This window comes from Cygnus olor, chromosome Z (genome assembly GCF_009769625.2).
Source record: "Cygnus olor isolate bCygOlo1 chromosome Z, bCygOlo1.pri.v2, whole genome shotgun sequence".
NCBI classification, from domain to species: Eukaryota; Metazoa; Chordata; class Aves; order Anseriformes; family Anatidae; genus Cygnus; species Cygnus olor.
Genome location: NC_049198.1, coordinates 60,371,313 through 60,377,312, shown reverse-complemented (window position 1 = coordinate 60,377,312; position 6,000 = coordinate 60,371,313).

Here is a 6,000-nt window from a genome sequence, read left to right as displayed (position 1 = left end):
GCTTTTTGTTGCTCCATAGCACTTTTACCCTAAGGTCCTTGAGCACTGATGAATATTAAGTTTCTCCTCTACTCCCTACAAGGTTTAACACTGGTAGACAGCTCAGCACCACCATGCTGCTCTCTTATTTCTCCTTTTCAGAAGGACAAGTGGGAGAAAATACAATGAGAAAAGTCTCATGAGTTGAGATAGGCACAGGGAGATCACTCAGCAATTACTGTCATGGGTAAAACAAAACCAGCATAAGGGAGATAAATGCAATTTATTGCCTATTGATGACAGACTAGAACAGTGAGAACTAAATGCAAACTAAAAACACCTCTCCCTCCCATCTACCCTGTTCTACCTCCTCCCCCCAGGCAGCGCAGGGGAACGGGGAATGGGAGCTGCGGTCAGTCCCTGACGCTTCATCTCCGCCGCTCCTGCACGGTCACTCTGCCCCTGCTCCATGTGGGGTCCCTCCCACGGGATGCCGTCCTGCCCGAACTGAGCCTGTGGGGGCTGCCCACAGGCAGCAGCTCTTCAAGAACTGCTCCCACATGGCTCCGTACCACAGGGTCCATCCATCCCCCAGGAGCAAACTGCTCCAGCACGGGTCCCCCACGGGTGGGCGGCAGCTCCCCCCAGAACCCCTGTTCCTGATTGGGCTCCTCTCCACAGTCTGCAGCTCCGGCCCGGGGCCTGCTCCTGCAGGGGCTCTCCATGGGCCGCAGCCTCCTCCAGGCCACATCCCCCTGCTCCACTGGGGGCTCCTCCACGGGCTGCAGCATGGAGATCTGCTCCATGTGGGACCCATGGGCTACATGCAAACTTTTTGCAGGGTGGTTTCTCTCTACATTCTCTCACTCCTCTCTCCCAGCTCTCCCAGAGGCCCAACCAGTGTCACTCACTGACTTGGCTCTGGTCAGCAGCGAGTCCCTTTTGGAGCAGCTGGAGCTGGCTGTGATCTGACATGGGGCAGCTGCTGGGCTCTTTTACCAAAACCTTGCTATATAAGCGCAATACAGAGGGAGGTGCATGGAGTTATGTGGAAGTTATGTGGAAGATAGCTTCCTGACGCAGCTGGTTAGAGAGCCTACCAGGGGAGGTGCCCTGCTAGACCTTCTGTTCACAAACAGTGACGGACTGGTGGGAGATGTGGTGGTCAGGAGCTGTCTTGGGCAGAGTGACCACGAAATGGTAGAATTCTTTATTCTTGGCAAAGCTAGGAAGAGGACCAGTAAAACCGCTGTCTTGGACTTCTGGAGGGCTGACTTTGAGCTGTTCAGGACACTGGTTGGCAGAGTCCCTTGGGAGGTGGTTCTGAAGGGCAGAGGAGTCCAGGAAGGCTGGGCACTCTTCAAGAAGGAAATCTTAATGGCTCAGGAGCGGTCTGTTCCCACGTACCCAAGGACAAGTCGGTGCGGAAGAAGACCGGCCTGGCTGAACAGAGAGTTGTGGTTCGAGCTCAGGAGAAAAAAGAGGGTTTATAATCTTTGGAAAAGAGGGCGGACCACTCACGAGGACTATAAGGCTGTTGTGAGGCTGTGCAGGGACAAAATTAGAAGGGCCAAAGCTCATCTGGAGCTCAATCTGGCTACTGTTGTTAAAGATAACAAAAAATGTTTTTACAAATACATCAACACAAAAAGGAGGACTAAGGAGAATCTCCATCCTTTACTGGATGCGGGGGGAAACTTAGTTACAAAAGATGAGGAAAAGGCTGAGGTGCTTAATGCCTTCTTTGCCTCAGTCTTTAGCGGCAAAACCAGTTGTTCTCTGGATACCCAGTACCCTGAGCTGGTGGAAGGGGATGGGGAGCAGGATGTGGCCCTCACAATCCACGAGGAAATGGTTGGCGACCTGCTACAGCACTTGGATGTACGCAAGTCGATGGGGCCGGATGGGATCCAACTGAGGGTACTGAGAGACCTGGCAGAGGAGCTGCCCAAGCCGCTTTCCATCATTTATCGGCAGTCCTGGCTATCAGGGGAGGTCCCAGATGACTGGCAGCTAGCAAATGTGACGCCCATCTACAAGGGTCGGGGGGTAGACCCGGGAAACTATAGGCCTGTTAGTTTGACCTCAGTGCCAGGGAAGCTCATGGAGCAGATTATCTTGAGTGTCATCACGAGGCACTTACAGGGCAACCAGGCGATCAGGCCCCGTCAGCATGGGTTTATGAAACGCAGGTCCTGCTTGACGAACCTGATCTCCTTCTATGACAAAGTGACACGCTTAGTGGATGAGGCTAAGGCTGTGGATGTGGTCTACCTTGACTTCAGTAAGGCTTTTGACACTGTTTCCCACAACATTCTCCTCGAGAAACTGGCTGCTCGTGGCTTGGACTGGCGTACGCTTTGTTCGGTTAAAAACTGGCTGGATAGCCGGGCCCAAAGAGTTGTGGTGAATGGAGTCAAATCCAGTTGGAGGCCGGTCACTAGTGGAGTCCCCCAGGGCTCAGTACTGGGGCCAGTTCTCTTTAATATCTTTATCAGTGATCTGGATGAGGGGATTGAGTGCACCCTCAGTAAGTTTGCAGACGACACCAAGTTAAGTGCGTGTGTCGACCTGCTCGAGGGTAGGAAGGCTCTGCAGGAGGATCTGGATAGGCTGGACCGATGGGCTGAGGTCAACTGTATGAAGTTCAACAAGGCCAAGTGCCGGGTCCTGCACCTGGGGCGTAACAACCCCAAGCAGCGCTACAGGCTGGGAGATGAGTGGTTGGTAAGCTGCCTGGCAGAGAAGGACCTGGGAGTACAGGTTGATAGCCAGCTGAATATGAGCCAGCAGTGTGCTCAGGTGGCCAAGAAGGCCAACAGCATCCTGGCTTGTATAAGAAGCAGTGTGGCCAGCAGGTCTAGGGAAGTAATTGTCCCCTTGTACTCAGCTCTGGTGAGGCTGCACCTTGAGTACTGTGTTCAGTTTTGGGCTCCTCGCTACAAGAAGGACGTCGAGGTGCTCCAGCGAGTCCAGAGAAGGGCGACGAGGCTGGTGAGGGGTCTGGAGAACAAGTCTAATGAGGAGCGGCTGAGGGAGCTGGGGTTGTTCAGCCTGGAGAAGAGGAGGCTCAGGGGCGACCTTATCGCTCTCTACAGGTACCTTAAAGGAGGCTGTAGTGAGGTGGGGATTGGTCTATTCTCCCACGTGCCTGATGACAGGACGAGGAGGAATGGGCTAAAGTTGTGCCAGGGGAGGTTTAGGTTCGATATTAGGAAGAACTTCTTTACTGAAAGGGTTGTTAGGCATTGGAATGGGCTGCGCAGGGAAGTGGTTGAGTCACCATCCCTGGAGGTCTTTAAAAGACGTTTAGATGTTGAGCTTAGTGATATGGTTTAGTGGAGGACTTGTTAGTGTTAGGTCAGAGGTTGGACTGGGTAATCTTGGAGGTCTCTTCCAACCTAGACAATTCTGTGATTCTGTGATTCTGTGAGTTATATCCCTGGCTTCACATTACAAACTGGGCCAACCCCAGTCCCACGGAGGGGCAGATGTTATTCAGGTCACTTGTCTCCTCCTTTCCTCTCAGCAGTGCCCTGAGGAGGCCCACAGCTCATCAGTGCCCTGTGTCCCAGGACATCGGTTTGGGGAATGGAAAGCGGACCCGCACTGCTGCAGAGCTAACAAGGGTTTCAGCCCTGCCATGCCTTCAGACAAAGCTTGGTGGTCATTAGGTGGGCACCATGACTGGGTGCCTCTGTGCTGTGCCTCCTTTGGTGTCAGCATGGTAGCAGGAGAGCTTTCCTTCCTCTAGAAAATAGCCATACTCATAGTGGTATGGCACATTTGTTTAGGATTCTCTAAGATTGAGTTTGGATGGTAAAATAAGCTGGCACTACCATTAGCTTCCAGCTAACAAAATCAAAGTTCTCATAAATTATCTTCTCTTTAGTGAGGTTCCATGAACGAATTCAAGCACCAGTACATTTGAGCTACACTTTTTCTAGACCCAGAGGAGGAACTGGAAAAACAAACAAACAAACAAAACCAGTAAAGGCTATGCTGTGTAGTCCAGGGAAGCCATACAGAGTCTTTGCCCATTGGGCCTGACCTGCCTCCTGGAGCTTAGTGTGTTGGTTTGCCTGAAGCAGCCCCTCCACCAGCACCCATGACAATGTGACCTGGGTGCTCGGCAGGCTGTGGGTAGGGCAAGGATCACTCAATGTTATTTTGGTAGTTAATGACATATTAATGAGGTCTTTCAATGTGGATCTTCCCTCTGTCTCAAGAAAAACAAACAAACAAAGAACAACAACAAAACAACAACAAAACCAAAACAGCATGGACCTTTGGTTAGCAAATATCTGTCTCTGTGAAGAATTCCCAAACGCTTGGGGCATATCGCACAGGGAGAATGAAGTGTGCAAACCACCTTGCAGTCATTTTGGCACTTGAGGAGGCATTATCAAATACTATCTATTAAATCAGATAATCAAATGGTCAGGGCATCAAAATTGTATGCCAAATGTGAAGCTGTCTCATGTTTCTAGAGAGGATTAGTTTTCCAAAGACATAAGGGCCATGTGAGTACCTCTAGTTCGCAGTGTTGGAGAAGTGAAAGTTTAACTTTTCACAGTGTCAGTCAGAAATTCAAAATAAAATGACATTTCCCTTCTGTTCTTCAGCTGCGGTTTCTCCCACATAATCTCCCTGATCTCTCTCTTTTATTTCCATGTCCCTGGTGGTAGGTAGCTTGCATATAGAACAACATTTTGTATACTTAAGCAATCATTTTTACAAAGCACTACTGAGAAGGAATTTAGTACTAAATGGGCATAACAGTTTTTCCTGGAACAGCTAGAGACTTTTGCTGGTTATCAACTCCACATGTGGCCTGTGTTGCTACCAGCAGGTTTCGGCAGCAGTTCAAAGGTGTACTGTCAGTAGGACCAGATGGGGGTCCAGAGACCTCTGTCTGTGCTTTGCTAATGGTGACAAGAATAGCTGGTGGAGAGGGAAGGTGCTGTGCTTTATTGCTATGCTAATGGTTAGGTTTTTTGTTTTGTTTTGTTTTTGTTTTGTTTTGTTTTGTTTTTAAGAGAAAAGTGTTCTGAGCAATATACTTATTGAAATTTATTTGCTGATAGACGGGACTAGAAATGAACTTGTTTTTTTGGCAGTATGATAGCTGGGCACTTGTAAGTAAAGGAAAGCTTTTCCACCTGATGGTGAGATGCCTTGTTTCAAAGGGGTATTTCTACACTGGCACACCACCGAGCAATGTGAATGGTTGTGCTCAGGCAATAAAATAAGCTCTTATTTGAATAATCGGAATCCTGTTCAACTTGAACAGAATGGACAATGAAGGTATAGAAACCGAGATTGCAGAACTGAATGGCCAGTGACTGAAACAGGAGCTGACGAGATGTGTAAGTATCACTTTAATGCAGAAGCACTGCTGTGTAGCTCAGCTGGGGCACATACACTTCAAATGGAGTGCCCAAAGGAAAACATGAGATGTGGGCTGTAAGAGTGCAGGTACTGACGCTTCAGGACTCCTGGACTGCTGTACACTCAAATTTCTAATCAGAAGGACTACTGTTGATTTTTCTAGATGTGATTAACATCTAGCACTAACTAGGTCCAAAGGAATTTTCTTAGCTGGTTGTTACAGTAGTGCTTTTCCTTACAGATTAACACCCTCCATAAACAAACTAGATTACTGTAGGTTCTAAAATTATAAGGGAATATGGGATTCCTGGTATTAGCTCTTTCTTCATCTTCTTGAGCTTTGGTTAATTAAGGTTACCCATAACATTTTGTGATTCTGATATGTCAACAATGTTCTTGGAGCCATCTGTGGTTCTTTTGGGTCTCTTCTGCTGGAATTGTGGCACTGTTCAGTGCCAATGGTGAGGGGTATTTCAAAGGTTCACCCTGTAATGAGATGGGTCCAATAATAAGGAGCCCTACAACCCTGTTTTTAATCACTGCTTGGTGACTTAGAACACAAATTGAAAAGATAATGGTGGACTTATTTGTAATAGTATTCATAACAGTAATTAAGTACTTAATCTTTTA